This window comes from Ptychodera flava, assembly GCF_041260155.1.
Source record: "Ptychodera flava strain L36383 chromosome 23 unlocalized genomic scaffold, AS_Pfla_20210202 Scaffold_24__1_contigs__length_23054250_pilon, whole genome shotgun sequence".
Taxonomy (NCBI): domain Eukaryota; kingdom Metazoa; phylum Hemichordata; class Enteropneusta; family Ptychoderidae; genus Ptychodera; species Ptychodera flava.
In genome coordinates this window covers 12,200,935-12,220,437 of record NW_027248278.1, presented here as the reverse complement: position 1 = coordinate 12,220,437, position 19,503 = coordinate 12,200,935, and the positions used below count along the sequence as shown (strand labels likewise).

The following is a 19,503-nucleotide window of genomic DNA, read 5'->3' as shown; positions in this document are numbered from 1 at the left end:
AAGTGCTGATGAACAATAACTTTGGGTCAAAGGTATTGAAGTGTCCAATCAGGTTCGTGCACAGAGTCCAAGGCCATGACCTACTTCATGTACTGCTGCACTAAAACATTTTACACAAGTGATTTCTGAATAGCGTTGAATCGCGATTTCGGTTTGTTACTAAATATAGCCGCACGCGCGCGACTTTCGGACAAATAAGCTGAAATTCGGACAAATTTTATCGTTTGTATCGCGGCTGTTGTCGCAAGCTTGTAGTTTCAGTCCTCAATTCATACGAATAAGTGTGACGCTAAATAGCCTTTCTAACACTCGCAGGTTTTATTTTCGTCGTTTATGCGGAAATGCGACAAATTTTTATTTATGCTATTAATGAGAGAGAACAGTGACGTCATTTGCGATCAGCGCTATTCAGTCACTCGCCGCGCTGATCGCTAATCTTGAGTTTTGACTGTTGATGTCGTCGTGTCGACGTTTGACTTTAAGAATCGTGTGGGTTACTCTGGACATAGCGAACCAAAAGCTAGATTATCGAAGGTTAGCGTCATAATATTTGATCAATGCATTTTTCTCTGAGAATGAGATGTAGAGTGACACTTTTCAATCTTGTGTGTGTGTCAGCGAATTTATATTCCGGCATGGTTCCGCTGAGATCAGCATAATATTATGGCGACGTATTGACAGTCTGTGTCTTTTAAGTTGCTTTTCAAGATTGTATTAGCTACAGAACCAACAATGACAAATTTTTCATGAGATTTCCATGTTGGCATTGATGTTAAATCAGGAGCAGTAGGCTAGCTCCTGCCATGCTCCTGCGTACAATAGGTCTGCGTTTCCCGGCGGTACGGTGGTAGGCCGACGGCTTGTACACACTGTCCACAGGACAGCACGTGGTAGAGGCCGTGTGCACAACCTGTACGCAGAGCTTCGAATACACTAGACAGAGTTCGTGTTTCCGTAAATTAGGCATTGAACTTGACAATATAGGCAATAACCAGAATCATCGACCATCGCCTGACAAGTGCACCATAGTCAGCTGTACATGAGTTGCGTGGCGTGGTGAGCAGGTTCCCATGGTATTTATTTTTTGAAACGCGTACTTCAAAGGTCACGAACTCATTTTGCTGCTACACGGCGCGGCACAGATGATTGTATCGTTTTTGGGCGCATTGAGATACTGTGAAGTAGGTCAACTCGTTCTACATGGCAATTATATGTGAAATATGCAGAATTTATACGCAAACGCGACCTCTGCCAGTTAAGAGCCTGCTCAGCCATTTGCACTTGCATCGACAGATATTGTTGGATCATAATTTTCAAATGGTTTCTTTTCTTTTTTTTCATTGCGTAATACAGTGGGGATAATGTCAAATTTAGATAGATTGGATTAATTTCGGGAATAAAAACAATGTAATGTCATAAAAGCCAATACCCCAAGAAGTACTTTACAAAATGTGCACGCGAGGCAATTCAGTTCATATCTGGTTCTAGTAGAGTTAACAGAAGAATTGGGGCCGTTTTGAATTTTAAATATCGGTAAATCTTGGTAATCTGTTTCTCTAGTACCAAAATTTGCATGGTGATCCTGAAAGAATGGTTGAAATATTCCTTGAGATAAATTTGAGCAAAAGTTTAAGTCTTTCACTTTCGAGGCGCGAACTACTTTAACTGGACGTATAGCATATGTAGCTCAGAGTATGGTCACACAAACATGCATATCTCTCGTGTGTTAGTAGACTTTTTGTATGTGAAGGACGACTTAAGGAGTACAGAATAATAGAGTTGTTTCGACAGTGTTTTTCCCGGTTTGAACGGCGGTAATCGTTTGTCCTCCTGTCATTTTGATTTATATTCTGTAAAAGTCATGTAATATGGCAGAATATCATCACTCATCAAAAATAAGTAATGCATCATTCGGCGATAATCCTTTGGCGACAGTCTCTTAGGAAATGGGTACGCATGCGTGTTCAACAAATCACGGGGAAAAGGGAGTGTGCGTGAAAACACAAAGAAGAGGTGCATTTGTAGCAAAGCCGATCCATGAAACAATCAGAATACCCATTTGAAATCTGGTAATTAATTTTCTTTTATATACATACATGTCAGGGCTATTATAAAAATGAGATAGTTTAAATAATGACGTCATCATCGACATTGTTTTTCAGAGCTATCATGTGACTTCAAACTATAGTGAATATAAACTATTACAGACGAAAATACTAAACTACATATTAGGGAGTTTTCAACAATCCAATCGTTCTTTATGGGTGTAACTATTTTTTGAAATTATTACTCGCTTTCCTCAGCTTTTGTAAATAAGTATTTTTGGGCTAATTGTTTCCCATATTTCTCAAAAAGGTTGTCTTTTCTCGTTGAAAATTCCAAGATAAGGGGTGCTTTGAAATTTTACTGAACAATCGTAGGTGCCTAATCTCGTGACTGCCACTGCCACGCCGGGGCTGAAATGTATAAATTTGTGAAGAGTATGATGACCTCGAATGAAACGCTATTAAATCACTCCTCACGTGCGTAAAACATTGTGTCGTACATTATAAAGTGATTAACCTTTGCATCTGTAATCCAGTTTGTCTCTGTAATTGTCTTCAGGATTCTCTTTTTTCTTGGTCTCTCTTTGCATGCCTTCATCGTCTTTCTCAACTTCCTCTTCTATTTTCACAAATTCTTCTTTCAGTTTTCCTGATATCTCCTGCATGTCTTTACTCTGAGACTGTGCAATATCAAATCAAAACAGATACAATGCCATTTCTAAACAAAATTCAAAAGCTACATCTTTGAACAATTTTAACGGTACCGTTTACTTAGCGTATTCAGACCACACTTACATCTTATTTCAGCAATGCGATACTCTGACAACTCTTCAAGTGACTAAATTTTACAACCGGCGTCTACCTTATACTGCATGAATGGCCCCATGATGACATTTTTCCACACTCTTCCGCATTATTTATTCGACAAAATACTATAAGGTTTGCCTAATTGCTTCAAAGGATCACCTCAGGGGTCAAAGTTCAAGGGTGAGTTTGTTACCTGTATATCTTTGAGGACATCTGAAAAGGGTTGGTGCATTAGTTCGTAGAGTAATTTACTGTTGTTGTAGGTCAGTGATGCAGTACAGCTGATGGACCGTGAAAGCTCCCTGGCGTTGGTGAAGATGTTTGTGACCGGACCTTACATAAACAAAGGGAATACTTTGATGATACAGTACATCTCATTATGGCAACCAGAGGAGACCGACGATAACAATGACGATAATACGTAAGTTCAATGATGATGATGATGATGATGATGATGATGATGATAGAGGATCTGTTGATCACGTACGGTCATAAAAAGTGTATGAATGTGGTTATTGTTTGAACGACGAAGAAAATTACTGCGACGGCGACGATGCTGCTGCTGCTACTACTGATGGAGATGATGATGGTTATCATTACGACGATGACGAAAACGTCGACAACAATGATAATGTTGATTAAGGTGACGGTGATATCATTTTACACAAAGTGCTGGTGACGATGATGTAAATATTAATTATTCAGCCAAAGGAAGTCTCATCGACAATGATAATGTTGATGACGGTGATGGTGATATCATCTTACACAATGTGCTGGTGACGATGATGTAAATATTAATTATTCAGCCAAAGGATGTCTCATCGACAATGATAATGTTGATGACGGTGATGGTGATATCATCTTACACAATGTGCTGGTGACGATGATGTAAATATTAATTATTCAGCCAAAGGATGTCTCATCGACAATGATAATGTTGATGACTGTGGTGGTGATATCATCTAAGACAATGTAATGGTGACGATGATGTAAATATTAATTATTCAGCCAAAGGAAGTCTCATCGACAATGATAATGTTGATGACGGTGATGGTGATATCATCTTAGACAATGTGCTGGTGACGATGATGTAAATATTAATTATTCAGCCAAAGGATGTCTCATCGACAATGATAATGTTGATGACTGTGGTGGTGATATCATCTAAGACAATGTAATGGTGACGATGATGTAAATATTAATTATTCAACCAAAGGATTTCTCATCGACAATTATTATGGGAACTTTTATTATTAAAGATGTCTATCAATTAACTACCATTCAAGTATTCATATTGGCATTCTATAAACTTTATTCATTGAAATAATGACAGTTAAATTGTGAATCTTGTTGTTGGAATGTTGACTGCAATTACGAACGCCATATAAAATTTAGAGACCTTGATTCAAAACAACTTACCACCTAATAACATAGCGATAGTCATGGTGCTGACGATATTTCTACCATACTTGCTGAACAGATATGGGATAACCAGGATTATGGTACATCGAATCTGAGTGGATGTTGCAAAGCCTATGGCCAGCAGGGCCTTGATAGCGCCCCCTATCAACAACTTTTCTCCATCAGTGAAAGGTAGCCGGATCAACACAGTAAAATAAAGAGCTGAAATTGAGGATGGGAGAATAAAGACTTTAACCCTTTCACCCCCAGTTCCCTGTATACAGGTCCAACTTTACCATAGAAAACAATGGATTTGGGACAAACCATGGTGGTGAAAGGGTTAAAAATGATGTATGAGTCACCTGTAAGGAACAGAGATTTTGAAAATGTCGCCACCGAAAGTGTAACTGTACAGAGAATAGATAACTAAAACGGCATTCACTGAACATAAGAAAATACGAAAACAAGTTGAAGTCGAGAGTTTCAAATAATGTCGGTAAGGAACCCTAAGCTACATTATTTTAGTCCAATTTCAGGGGGTGAATGCCGTACATCACAGCTTCTCGACGTGCAGCTACTCCAGACCGTTTTTGTTGTTGAGATATACCGTGTGAAGAAACTCAATGATTAGCATCGTATCCTGAAAAATCAACTAAAATTTCATTGCGAAGAAAACGAGGATTTCTCGCCGAGAGTAACGAGCTGAGAAACGACCCATTGAACACTCACCCACGCCAACCGCTGAACCAAAACAGAAACCAAGAACTGTTTTTATTAATCTATATTCATCAGTCTTGCTCCATAACAACTTCTCCAAACGAGGAAAATAACGACGCAAAGCTTCTCGGAAACCTTCCGAGATAAATAAATAAATAAATAAATAAATAAATAAATAAACATTAACATATATTTGCCATTAATTGACACCTCTATTTAAAGAACTGCAGTTATGCTTTGCGATATCTTCACTTGTTACTTATATAAGAAATTAAACCGAAGGTGAACACGCTTATACTATTTTGGTGTATAGCTTGCATCTTTTTTATTCAGTGTGAAATCTGATATTGTCGGAGGGAAGGCAAAACGTATCAAATGGTGACTTGTTGTTTTGCGTTGACCAGATTTCAGCGTTTCACACCAAAACTCTCAATTATCATGTTTTGCACATCTATACTTTGATATGTGAACTTCATTATGTAAATAAAATACGTCGTACGAGTAATAGTATGTAACATATAAAACCAAGCACCAAGCATCTCTACGGCCGCCGAATAACGCCAACTCCGCGTGAAATAACATGACATACATTCAAAGTTCATGAGAAAGAACGACAAACGTTATAAAGCAAAAACAAAACAAAACAAAAGCAAAATGCCACTGTATGCCTACGGTTCCATTCCTCTAGCTACTGATCTATCAGAGAACGTCTAGAAACAGACTTGTCGAGAGTATTGGTTAGAATAAGTCAAAAAGTGTGACGAAAAAAACACATTTGAAAGTCAATGTGAAAGAAGGTGTAAATTGGACATTACCTGTGGAACACTTCTGTAAACAAACGGCCAAACATTTCATTTCTCTGAGATTTCTGCAGCATAAAAGTTAAAAATTAAAGAAGAACTGTTAGTGATGTGTGGTTCTTCTTCTTATAAATGACACAAACACCAAACCGAGAACGTAGATAATGGAATTAAACGCGTTCTACAGTGCGCGTCAGGACCGGTTGCTAGGTAATGCGCGCCACCATGGAACTCTTTGAAGACGCGCGATGATCATTGGAATTCCATTGAACCATGACGTGCAAATCGAATTACTTTATCTCAGCAATGTCATACTATATTTTGAATAATTAAAATAACAGCGAAAACAGTGTCATTGCTTCTGTATACATGACAGTAATTTCTGTCGCAATATCCTTATTTTTGCCCGCACACTAAATAAACCCAATGCTTTTACATCTGTACGTACACTAATACAATATGAGTTTGCCTCCAGAGCCGCAGGGATGCCTGATTACCGTAAAGTGGTAAGATCCGCTGTTTTAGTCACGTGTCCTTTTTTGTTAAATATCTTTGCATTTACATTAATGGAATTGATAGACTGAATGAATTTTGTATTTGGCGTACCGCGTATTTCAAATCTATGCGATGGGATGAAAATCACGAGTACGATCGCGTCTAGCCATTGCAACGTTAACATAATCATAATTCCTGCGATGGTGTTGTCGCAACTCTGTCCAGCTTCGCTCTGGGGTTTACTGGGGAATAGCTTCAAGCTGTCTGTTGCGAACAGAAGTCGTACGTTGTCCAATCCTTACCAGCGGATACCGGAGGTACCACGGGACCGTAATACTTGTGTAATTGCAGATGAACACGCCGGTAGAATTGAAGTTGATGGCTTTATTTACTGCACGGCAACTCAGTCCGAGTTACAACTTAAACTCTCTCTCATCATCGTCTCTCTCTGAATGAATGTCATTTATCACAATTTTAAGTTTACTCTCCTACGTAATCTACCTTTACTCTGAAGGTAAATACACATTGTATTATAATGACACATCATCACGTGATACAACGAATCGCTAACTCTTCACAATTTGTTGATTCAAACGTACTGTATCTTACGAAAGCATCTTGTCATTTATCAATCCATAGCTCCGTAGCATCGAAATGTTATAATTTCTAAATTAATTCTTACTTGCACACCCGGATGATTTGTACTTCGTTATTCATGTGTAGTTCGTCCCTCCGACAGGGTCTATGATATATTGTGTAAATTAAGCAAATTGAATTAAATTGATTTATGGAAAGTTCGAGATTGTTACAAAATCACTGCAAGTTTTTTTTTAAGTGTTATACATTTCGGTCTACTCACTGGCCACCAGATCTCTTGTAATCACTCCAAAAGTTATCTCGAAATGAGTGGCGTTCAGCTTATCAACACATCTTGTTTGTATGTATGGTGTTATTGTTGGCAATTAATCGAAATGAACTGCCGACTAGAATTAACTTGTCAACATTGCACATTGCAATATGTTTTTGTTTTCTAGAATACAAATAATGAGAAGAATGTCGTCATAAGTAAGAAATCCTCTTCATTGAAACATTGTACTTCAACGCTACAAGCACAGCATCAGGGAAAATATGGTGATAATGACTTTCAAGCAACAATAGCCAAAAATTACACATTATACCATATAGCGGAAAGCCGTAAATATGGAACATTTATCTTGATATATGCTGCAGTTGCCATGTAAACAGGCAACATGTAATAGTTGTTGGGCTACATACCTTTGGGTAGAAGTAAGCACAGATAACACGACGCAGTCTCAGTCCGTTGGCTTCCAGGTAGAGGAGGAACCAAACTACGAACCAACATCCAAATATGACATACAGAGTGGAAGACGGAAGATGTGACGGATATGGCAAACAAGCTGGCAAACGAAAAAAAAAAAAAGGTTTTATAAAGAAAACGCTTCTCATTCGATTTCTCTCGAGAATATTTGGAGTATCTTGACTAGTTACGCTTGGAAAACCGTTTCTTGTTGTTGAGATAAGGGAGCCGTCATTATTTACGGCCTGGGGGGGGGGTCGGAGGAATTGCTTTCGAAACTCCAAAATTTCAAGTAACCCCCCCCCTGCCAACCATGACGTGTTTGAGTAACCCCCCCTCTCCGCTACAGAAAATTTGAGTGACCCCCCCCTCCCCCCCCCCCAAAAAAATTGGGAAAGTTAAATATCTATACAGTAAAATGGATTGCTGCTGCGACAGGCCTGTACAGACCCTGATTAACGCTGTGGTATAGGTCTTTGTCGGAAGGAGGTTCCAATTGCTGTGGCACTGAGGGGCTGATGTACAGGTCTGTATCCAGTGCTCTGGTGACATGCAGTCATTCTGTAGGATTTTTTTTCAAGAGGGGGAAGATGTGGTGCGAAAGCACCACATGCTTAGAGACCGCATAAGCGGTCGCGGGGGGAGGTCAGGAGGGGGGGGGGTGTGCCCCCTCCTGCCATTGGAGCTTTTGAAAAATAGATATTAAAATGGTGTTATTTGGTGGCACTTGGGGAGTATTCTTTTCGTTTAAAAAACTCAAAGGAAAATAAATCTGAGACAGTATTCCAAAACTTATATTTCAGTTCACTGATTTCAACTATATTTTTTGAAACCGAAAAAATAGCGACAGACATACATTTATTCACATTTATTATTTATTATTATTTTCCTGCAATAAAAGATGGGTTTGTTGTCAAGGCATTCAACTGGTTTTAAACTTTATAGCATCAGAATAAGCTTGCTTTACACATTTTCCCTATCGGTAACCTATACAATGTAGAATATAGAAAGCAGACGTTTCTTCATTAATGATCAGGCAAGTATATCAATCTTTAATCAGGAAATACTGAAAAATGTACTCAGTACTAGCCTCTAACATAAGGCTTGCCACGTCAAATAGCTGATCATTCTCGTCTGAAGATCACAATAACGTGAAACACATAGTGTAATGAGATTTTAGTTTCTACTTGAAACCACCTGTATTATGATTATATATATATATATATATATATATATATATATATATATATATATATATATATATATATATATATATATTATGTGTGTGTGTGTGTGTGTGTGTGTGTGTGTGTGTGTGTGTGTGTGTGTGTGTACACAAATACCGGGTATGAATATACATATCTTTACTATTATTGTTGTATTAATTCGTAACTCCACTAAATGCTTCAATACATGTCAACAAAATTGAGTAGCCCCCCTTTCTTGTTCTCCACTTTTGAGCGACCCCCCCCCCTTGTAGCTTTCGATTTTTTGAGTGACCCCCCTCAGATTCCTCCGACCCCCAGGCCATAAATAATGACGGCTCCCTAATGCCTTGTCTCTGTTACGCTTGACACACAGGTCAAATGCTGAGAAAATTTATACTTCACTCGGAAGCCACATAAAAACAAAAAAGAGCAGGGTATAAACTAACTTTACGGAACAAGTGTGCAACAGCGCCATCACCATAAATCCTCAACCGAATGGCATGGGTTCCTGATCAAGGTGAAATGACATCAAGTATCATCAAGTATACATTGCCATAGTTCTTATTGCATGTTGCCGACTGCACGCATACGTTTGTATGTTGTTGTTTTTTTTTTGGGGGGGGGGCGAACTATTGAAACCGTTAAAAATTGTTGTATTTGCGTTACAGACGTACAAGCGAAAGTGTCAGACTTATTCAGGATTAAATTTTAACATTTTTGTACGCACACATGGCAGAATCGTTGGCCCACATTCGTCAGAAAAATTTTGACTACATTTCGAAAATTCTCTTCTCTGTCTTACCTTGACTATCCCTGGCTATTAATCTTGCCTTTCATTCATTCATTAAAGTTTTATCGCGAACTGATGCAAATGTCGAGCCTCAAAATGTCAAATCCTCGCTCAGTATGCACTGTGACTCGGCCAGTCAACCTTTCAGTCTATCATTCTGTCTGTCTGTTTGTCTGTCTGTCTGTCCGTCCGTCCGTCTGTCTATCTGACTCTGTCTGTCTGCCTGCCTGCCTGTCTGTCTGTCTGTCACAGCAGTTTGCCATCGATCAAGATAAATTACCTTACAAAGTGACGGTGACTTGACCGTGTCCGGAGACGATATCAAGAATATGGTAAAGTAGATAGTCGAACATTGATACGATAATTGATATCAAGATGTTTAGAAACACTATCAAGGTTCCACGCATCTAGAGAAGAAGAACAAAATCAAGAAATTTCATGTAAAACGTGCTTCATGCGTAAAGAAATGTAAACTTCAAGAAGACAGGTTTACATCAGTAGTTTATCCGCACTGCCAGTGTGTTATAATCATCATCACCACCGTAACCTTGAATATGCTTTTCAAAATAAAAAAAAAAAACATTTGCTACATCGGCCAAGTTAAATGTAAGTAACCATTCGATGCTGTACTCACAAGTTTTGTCTTTTCGACGGCGATTAGTGCAAACTTTGTCGGAACTATCAGTTCGGATGTTTCTCCTTTCTTTAGCGGCATAAGTGTTCGTTTATTCTGTTCGTAAAAAGATACTCTATACACTATCGAATGGGACTTAAAAACAAAAAGTTGGCTTTATCCGGATTGGGGTAAGATTTCTTTTTATAGAGAAATAAACTATATCATCTCATTTTCTCAGACGGAGATCATCGTATGCTATGGAAATCAGTAAATTTACTTCTGGTACTTTTCAAATTAAAATTACGATTGTTGCTAGTCATGCAGTTTTTATCATTCAATAATGCAGCGCCAATTTTTTCAAAGGCGTCAAAATTGCTTCTCATAGATTGAAACTGATTATGGCGATGAACTGAAAGAGAATTGAGCCATTCTACAGATTTGCCCTCAATACCTGGTCTTTTCGCCTATCTTCAATTCTTCTAAAATATGACGTCATATAGACATTGTCGAATGTTATTTCACCTGTGTAGTGTTTGTTGTAGCTATCGGCACTAAAAGATATAAATAAAGAAGGATGAGTTTATAATGAAGCATTTCCAATGATAACTTTGGCCAAACACCGCTGACAATAAATCAAGTGATATTCTTTAATATGGTACTTAATCTATATAAACCTAGCAACTGCACCAAGCTTTTCAAATAGTTATAAAAAATCCTGGCCCGTACGTTTCATCATCAACCTCACCTCACCTCACCGCCATGATTTTGCCCAAACTCATTGTTGTCAATATTGAGATTGAGGACTGGGCTGACAGGGAAATAAAGATGAATAGGTTACAGAGACATCTTGATGTATGAAAGGTTTCTGAAATATGTATTGATAATTTTTTTTAATGTCAAAGAATTCTAGACGGAACACCTTTTTCCCAAAGTCTTACAAGTTAATGCGCTGTAAGTTATAAATATGCCATTGTTGTTTGCTGTTTGTTACCTTTATGTATTTTTTTCACAAAAATCGCTAAAAATTCGATTCGAATTGTGATCTAAAAAGACTGTTCGTGATGGCATCTAAAAAAGACAATTAAATTTCAAAGAAGTCCTTGATTCCATTAAGTTTACTGAACTCATTTACAAGCATGAAGCCCGGTTAGCTCAGTCGGTAGAGCGTGGGACTTTTATTCCTAAGGTCAAGGGTTCGACCCCCTTAGCGGGCGATTAGCCTTTTTTTGTTGATACACTTAACATATTATTCACAGCTCGGCGATGGATACAGTTGGTGACGTCATCGCATGATGTATCAACGAGTCAATACACATAAAGAGCATTTCAGTTCCACTGCTAATCCCTATGAGCAAAGTAACTACTGTACCTTTGTTGTGTATGGTTTGGCTACACGTTTTACGTGAACGTGAACGCGTAGAATTCACGTTGGCGTTTGCGTACACGTTCACGTTCAAAAATCCGTTTGGCTGCGCGTCACGTCACCCGTTCGTGTGGCACGTGCAAGAAATGATTTGGCCCGGCTTGGGTTCGCGCAGTCTGTTTCCGCATCACAGGAATAGCTCAATGGTTATCCGGTATGCCGCGAATCGACGAAGAAATTTCACATTAAAATGGCGAAAATACATAAATATCTTTGAGGATATCACAATTATATGTCCAACTTACAATGTGCATAAATGATTCACAGTTTATATCATATTTTGATACCTAAAGATGAGAATAAATTTACACGTTTACAAATTACGTGAAAACAACTGTCTCCACGTAAATACGCGACGCCGGCTCCGTGTACGTGGAGAACGTACGCACAAGTCGATGACATCATCGCAGAAATTCATGACGTTCGCGTTCACGTTCACGTAAAACGTGTAGCCAAACCTGTCAATTGTCATTTACATGACGTATTCTTACCGTTTCACATTCGTATACTTTCTCGGAAAGATTTAATACAGTCCTACTGGAAAAAGGCATTGTATCTACTTAGCATAATTGTGTGTGATCAAACGTATTTAATTTGCTTAAACTACTTGTGGTCACAAAATTTAAAAGTTATCATTAACACATTTACCATGTAACGATAATCACGTATTAATATAAAAGGAAAACCTGTACAGATGTGAAATCTTTTGTCACCATCCACATTCCCAATATAGTCAAGACCGTGTTTCGTATTATAGTAAAGAGCAATCAGGTGCTAGAGATTCATTTCCGTTCCATTGGTGAGGTCCCTAACCTTTAACGTTGCTACAGTGGTTTGAGAAGACAATTAATGTTTTCGAGACTCGTTCTCTTGATTGAGATAGAGGAATAATCGGCAATTTATCGGTGCAGGTGGTATATCAAGGTATAGGTCCTCGATAGACCCTCGATAAAAACTGGACGTTTTTCTCAAGGGCATATTTCTAGAGGGTCTATGATCAATGACATAGATTTCTTTGTATTTTTGTCATCCATTTTTTCTTTCTCGGTATTATGAGTAGAATGTTGTTGTCTGTTTACGCGATTTATGTGCCACAGTGATTCAGGTGCACCCGTTACTATTGCACAGTCGAATTTCCATTTGTTTACATAGCGGCAAACTTTGGAACATGTTACTAGATAGGGGTGTTGATAGTTGTCAAACTATACTTGGTTCAAGTCTGTGATTTGTGAATGTTTGAGTGGGGTGAACGCGGTGATTTGTGTTCTGTTTGTCATGTGAAACGCGTGAGTGGGGTGAACGCTGTACAGGGGAGTTTCTCCCGGAATCCGGCAGAAACTAAGTCTAACTCACTACTGCGCAGACTCAAAGGTAACGCGTTTTATCGCTGAGAAAACCTGGCCTGGGCTGCAAAATTCTAAATAGGTTTGTATGAAATAGGAGAGATACAAGATAAACTATTATAAATGAATTTCTTTTTGAAAATTCACCTACCTGAACTAAGTTTATTGTCAAATTATTTTTGAAAATTTACCGACTTGAACTAAGTCTATTGCCAAACGTGTTATTCAAGCTTATTTTGTAAGTGTAGAGTCCAACAATATGGCTATCAGTCAATCATGGACGGTAAATTGTCTTGTGTGTAGAAAATTTCGCTTAAATTATCTCTCATCACGCAGGACAGAGGAATTTTTCGTGATAATGTTTTAGAAAAGTAACCTAAGTATCACAGTTAAGACATACAATCATTGTTTATGATCTTAATAAGAGGCGAAGCTTGACGAAGCTATATACCCTTTTCTGTAACCGTCCGCTTCTCTGCTATTGCAACTTCAATGGATATGTCCCAACCCCTATTGAATTATATCGGTCGCCTTACGTCGGAGGATGCAACACAAATCGTTGGCAAAAATCCGTTTCTTACCAAATGCTTTACTCAGCTGTAGATCCTATGAGAAGAACTTGAAAATGTAAGTAAGGGGCGGCAAATAATTGAAATTTACACGTTATTGAGCTTTAGTTCCACACCGTTCTTGTTGAGACAATACAGCTGACAGGGTTTGTACAAAGAACCATAGATAAACCGTTTGTGAGATAATCATTAATAGCAAGCTTGTATTTTGAGGCACTTTTGCTAATTTGTTTTAAAATCTTCCCAAAAACCACTTCTCTGAAACATTTCAAATTTTTACGTCGCATATCATGATGCAACTCAATCGTTGAATAACACCAATTATACTCTCAAACAGAGTTCTGACATCACTCAGTGTTCCGGGGACAATTACACAGTAATAAAGAGGTTTGCAACATTAAATCTGTAATTATTAAAAACGTTGCATATTCACAAATTCTCCGGTCAAAACTACAATGAACATGCTCGTATTCTTTTGAAAAAAAAATACAGTTCATAAAGATTTCAGGTTCGCATTTTGACAAAATGATAAAATTTGCACCCTTAATTTTTCAATCGTGTTTTTTAAATAAAAGTAAGGTAGTGGTCAACTTAAATTTCCTTGCTCAATTTGATTATTTTCAGGCTTTAGTAAACAATCTGGGAAAGTTCTTGCATTGACTGTAAGACACAACGCCTGCACTGAAACTTCTTCACGTTGTCTGAAAGACAGTTTAAAAGACATGTGGACATTTTCACTAATTTAATATGTTCTGATCAGTGTGGAGCAGGATTTCATTGATGTTATAAGTTTGACATCAATACAGTTTATTTTTATCTTTGTTATAGATCATATAACGGGCCCCGGAGTACTCTGCCGACCATGGAAATGCGAACCAGTGATCATTCAGAAGTCGCCGGCTCAAGTGAATCCTATGTGAGCAGCTTATCAAGTCAGTTCAACAAACCGGACCTCAGTGACGTGGTACTAAAAGTCGGTGAGGTGTCATACTGTGCTCACAGATTTCTATTGGCGCATTTCAGTGACGTCATGCGGACCATGCTAACAGAATCTCGTTGGCGGGACTCTCAGAAAGCTACAGTGCAATTGCAAGAAACGCCGGAGTGCGCTACAGTCTTTGAAGACTTTCTGAAGTTTTTGTACACTGGGACAAATTGAACTCAAAATTTCTAGAGCCCTGCCAGTGCTTGTGTTGTCAGATAAATACAATGTTACTCAGTATGTGAAGATTATATGGCAAGACAGGTGTTACAGTCTAGGTATGTACAGGGAGCATTGCAGTGGTGGGAACACGCAAAAACGTACAACCTGAAACAACTTGAGCTCGAATGTCTTGAATTGATAAAAGAAAGTTTAAATGCCGCAATTAAAACTCCTGAATGGCTTAATTTGAGCATTGAACAACTATGTACCGTCCTTGAATCTTCAGACGTGGTTGTCCAGGACGAGTACACACTGTACCAAGGCGTAGAATCTTGGTTGCAGAGTGAAAATCACAAAACCAATATATCTACGTACTTGGATCGTGTCCTACCACTGCTTCACCTTTTTCAAATGACACCACAGCAAATTGATTCCATTGAAATATCTTCCCTGTGTAAGAAATTTTCTAACAAATTCACTTCATATGTTCTACAAGCATACAATTTTTTTGCAATGGGAAGGAATAAGGCTCCTGATAATCCTAACACAGGTTATCACCCACGTGAATATGGGCACGCGCCATTGCAACAGACACAGATATCCGTCTACTTCACAAACCTGCCACAGTCTTTTCTTGGCTATCAGCACACAGTAGCAATGCATCATAAATCAATTGCGGGAGGCTCATCTTTTTCAAAGTCTCGACAAAAGGGGCCTAATTTAGATATTTACAGCAAACGTAATCAGTCTTGTGATTCATACGGGTTATATTTGAGGATTCTCCCAGAGTGGCCGAGCACGTATTCAGTACGTATAAGACTTATCGATGGGCAGTCAAGAAAGACGCTTAGTGTTATCAGAGGAAATGGAAAAGTTGGGGAGAAAACTCCACATGTTGCTTATGTTGATATAGAGGATTATTCGTATCATAAAAACATAACAGAAATGTTCACTGCTCCCGCCAGACAACAATATCAATATCGGCCTGGTTACAATTATCGAGAAAACCAACATACCATACCAATTCTATGTGCATTCATCGGAATAAAAAATCAACCTGCAAACATTAATTTTGCAATTAGAATTACATTCTCTGAGTAAACGAATGTGGTATACGTATCACATAAAGCTCTTTTGCTATTTTCAACAAAACACACATTCTAACGATAAGACAACGTTTTTTGTTGACATGGAGACAAAGCGGAGAATTGTACACATTTAAAATTCAGTGTAGCGCAGATGCCCCATCCTACGGCCATGCAATAGATTCAATTTTCAAATGAAATATGCAAGGTCGAAGACATTCCATCGATTTCGGATTTACAGTTAAGTGTTCAAAGGTAGTGGGTCCACTTTAATATATCAATGGCGGTATATTTAAGAGAAATAGGTGAATCTGTGATAACTTTGCTATAATTTATAAAGTTCGTATTGTAATGTGTTTTAGCCGAGCATCGTATGATGATCATTCGCAGATTAATATTTGAAAATGACAAGTTTGTAGATTCTATTTGTTTCCCTCGCGTTATTGGTCTAGATAGCGTCTAGATGAATAAAAGTGCATTTCTGGCGCCCAAAGCGAAGTAGAATATTAAACGACAAAACAAATTCATTTCTGTATCGCTTTAAAAGAACGATGGATGTACAATATTGTACTTTTTGCTTATTTCTGTGCTTTAAAATAACTTAATGTTTTTGTTTGCTCTCAAATATCAATGGAAGTTCTGGTCTGGTTAACATGTTGAATTGCGTACAATGTGGTAATGCTATTGTTAGCAAATGAATTCTAATCCTGATTTAGATTCAATTGTTAATACTAGTAATAAAGGTGACCAGTAGACACAGTAAGGGCTGACAGAAGGGCTGACAGAAGTCTAATTTACAAGCAGAAGAAATAAAACTGCTTGATGCACACTAACAAGACCGTACTGAAAAAATTATACAAACACTCACTCACTAAAGACTTAAACTCTGTGATTTGTTTCCATTAGACAACACTGCACCACATGTCACCTTAGCATCTCAGCGGGCGTCCTGCTTTTACTAATTTACTGTCTCTCTTCACGTTTTAAAACCCAGAGCATGAGCAAAAGAGCAAAAGCCGAGGTGATCAAGTCTTCTGTCTCTTCCATAAAGTTTTACATTTTCGTTCATCTCTCTTATCACTACGAATTTTCGCATTGACGCCAGTACATTTTATTTTCAAAAGCTACAAAATAGAGCAAAATAGGGATGTAGAGGGTACAAATTTAGTCTTGGACTGGTATATTAATTAATGTGACTTGTGACACAAGACTTAATCAACACAGTAACAGATGTACATGTATATTTCAATTGTAAAAGAGACATTCTCAGTCATGCAGAGACTCCTACCATTTTAAAAGAGGTTATATCTTTGACAAGGTCTTTATATTCAATCTTCACAAAGTAGAATATGATGTTATATATGTAGCGCATTTTAACGGAGATAAAACTTAATTTTTAATGCGTCAATAATGTGAACAATGTTTTCATTCAATTATTCAAATTTTCTGGCACTTTTAATTTACCTTGTGATTATATCTGCAGAATTAAAGTACTAGTTTCCACGTTTGTCCACACTTTGGATAGCTTTTAGAGGATTATTCATGCACAAATTCTTTCAAATACTTTGCCTTTTAGGCTTGTTTTGAATTACTCAAGATATACAGCCATAATATTTTCTGAAATAGAGAATACTGTTTGATATTTGCTGTATTCTAATGTAAATGGTCATGAAAATTATATATCACTATCTAAATAACATTGATCAGTTTTATAGGTATATTTGTCGGTTTTAACCTTTCTTCTTCATCAATTATCGCTACATTAAATAGGTTTTGTCACGTGACTACGGACAAACTACATGATATTGCAATGCAATGTGGGCAGAAAGTGTGATATTCAATTTTGAATTTGGGAGGAAAAAGAAACCAGGAAATCGGCTAGTTTGCACACATTTGCATAAATTAACACTTCTTTATCAGCAACTTTCTACTGCTTGATAAGCTAAAAGGTGAACCTAATGAGAAGTTCATGAAAATTGAATGGATATTTGCAGAAATGATTTCAGAGCAAAATATGCTGTGTTGGGTGCAGCCCCCCCCCCTCAAGGTACTGAGAATAGTCAATGCTCACTGTCTGACACTTTGCACAACTACCAACACATGGCCCACCCACCGATTTGAAAATTATGTGTATGCAGTATAGTCAGGCGATGGATTTTGTGAACGAGAGTGCTGATCACTTCATTCGATGTTCCTTATTAACCTATTTACATTGTGTTTTTCATGTCTGCATGCTGTATGTATTATTATAGCGAAAGTACTTTGCCTGTGGTATCTCAGATTTATCAGTGTCACTTTGTGTACGTTGGTAAACGATGTTGAGGTCAAATAAAAAAATTATGTGTGTTTTTGTTACCTAACTCCAGAAAAACAAGCAGACCCTTGACCTTTTTATAATAAAATCAATTATAGAAAATTCTCTAAATTTCACTCTATTTTAGGAGTCTCAGCAAATAAAAAATAAAACAAAAACTTTTTTATATGGCGTAAATGGTCAAGATGTCAGAACAAGTTGACTCGGCTTCAGTTAAGGGGAATTACCAACGGCCAGCACAACAAAAAATGTAAAGTGTCATTGTGTGTCTTCTGTAAAAACATTATATTTACGTATTGGAATGCAACGTCAAATCCAAATCATATTGTAAGTTATTCTTATACAGGGCACAGCCCTTGGTGTCGCGCCAGGGGTTAAGAATGGCAATGTTATTTGTATTGATTCATGATAAAAAATAATTAATTGTTACTTCACATGACAACTATGCCCAGTTTCCCTCTGATGAAAGCAGTTCACTTAAGTACACTACGTAACGTACACGACGTCAAATCCTGCAGCAGTGCAGGTATAGATTTTCTGTAATGTGCAAAAATGTTTGACAAAAATGGGCAATTTTTACCATGATAACAGCCTATTGAGTCAAATAAGGGACGTATTATGCCACCATTATCATTGCAATGGTAACCACACTGCCCATCTTCCACTTGCAAGCTGAAAACTATAGCGTTCCGTCTAAAAACTGGCAATTTTTGAATCTAGTTATTGACACAGGGGGCGCTTTTCTAAAATTCAATCCCAGCATTCTTTGCGTATGCCCCCCCCCCCCGTTCATATGCACGACAGTTTTCTCCCTTTTTCTATTTTTTTATGCGTGATATTAACGATATTTTGTATCAGCGACAAGGTGGATAATAACACTTACTGGCTAATAAAAGAGATATATTTTATAAATGGCATGTTATAAAATAATAATTTGCACGTTTCGTATTTGTTTATTTACGAGTACTCAAATAAACATGGCGGCGCCCGTGAAAGTAGGGTACACTTCCGGTTACTCGCATAGTATATTATGAATCTGCGCATGCGTAGTCAGTAAGCCGCTGGCGCGATTATTAAGTACAAAAGTCCTGGTAAATACCATGTACCTTTGTAAATGAAGACAAATGAAGAAATAGAAGTCATGTAAAATATATGTGGAGCTGTAAAACTAATACTTTGCCAGGCATGCAATGCCAATATTCCTTCAAATGATAAATTATTTCACAAAACTAAGCATAATCCATACTCAGTCTGTCAGACTGCTCCATTGAACCAAAACATTCTACTGTATATAATTGAGTAGAGCAATGGGATTTTTTTAAGAATGATAAAATTGATGCATCAACAATCAATGCATTTCCAAAATACACAATAAATGTTCTAATATGCACTTCACTTTTATTTCTGTCTTTATATCTAAGCTTGCGC

General features: G+C 37.7%; 1 non-coding gene across 1 annotated transcript; it reads left to right on the top strand.

Annotated features, from left to right (window-relative positions):
* The first annotated feature begins 11,338 nt into the window (after positions 1–11,338).
* Positions 11,339–11,411, top strand: Trnak-uuu (transfer RNA lysine (anticodon UUU)). Its single transcript has one exon. It is a non-coding gene; the product is annotated as a tRNA-Lys (tRNA).
* The last annotated feature ends 8,092 nt before the right edge of the window (positions 11,412–19,503 follow it).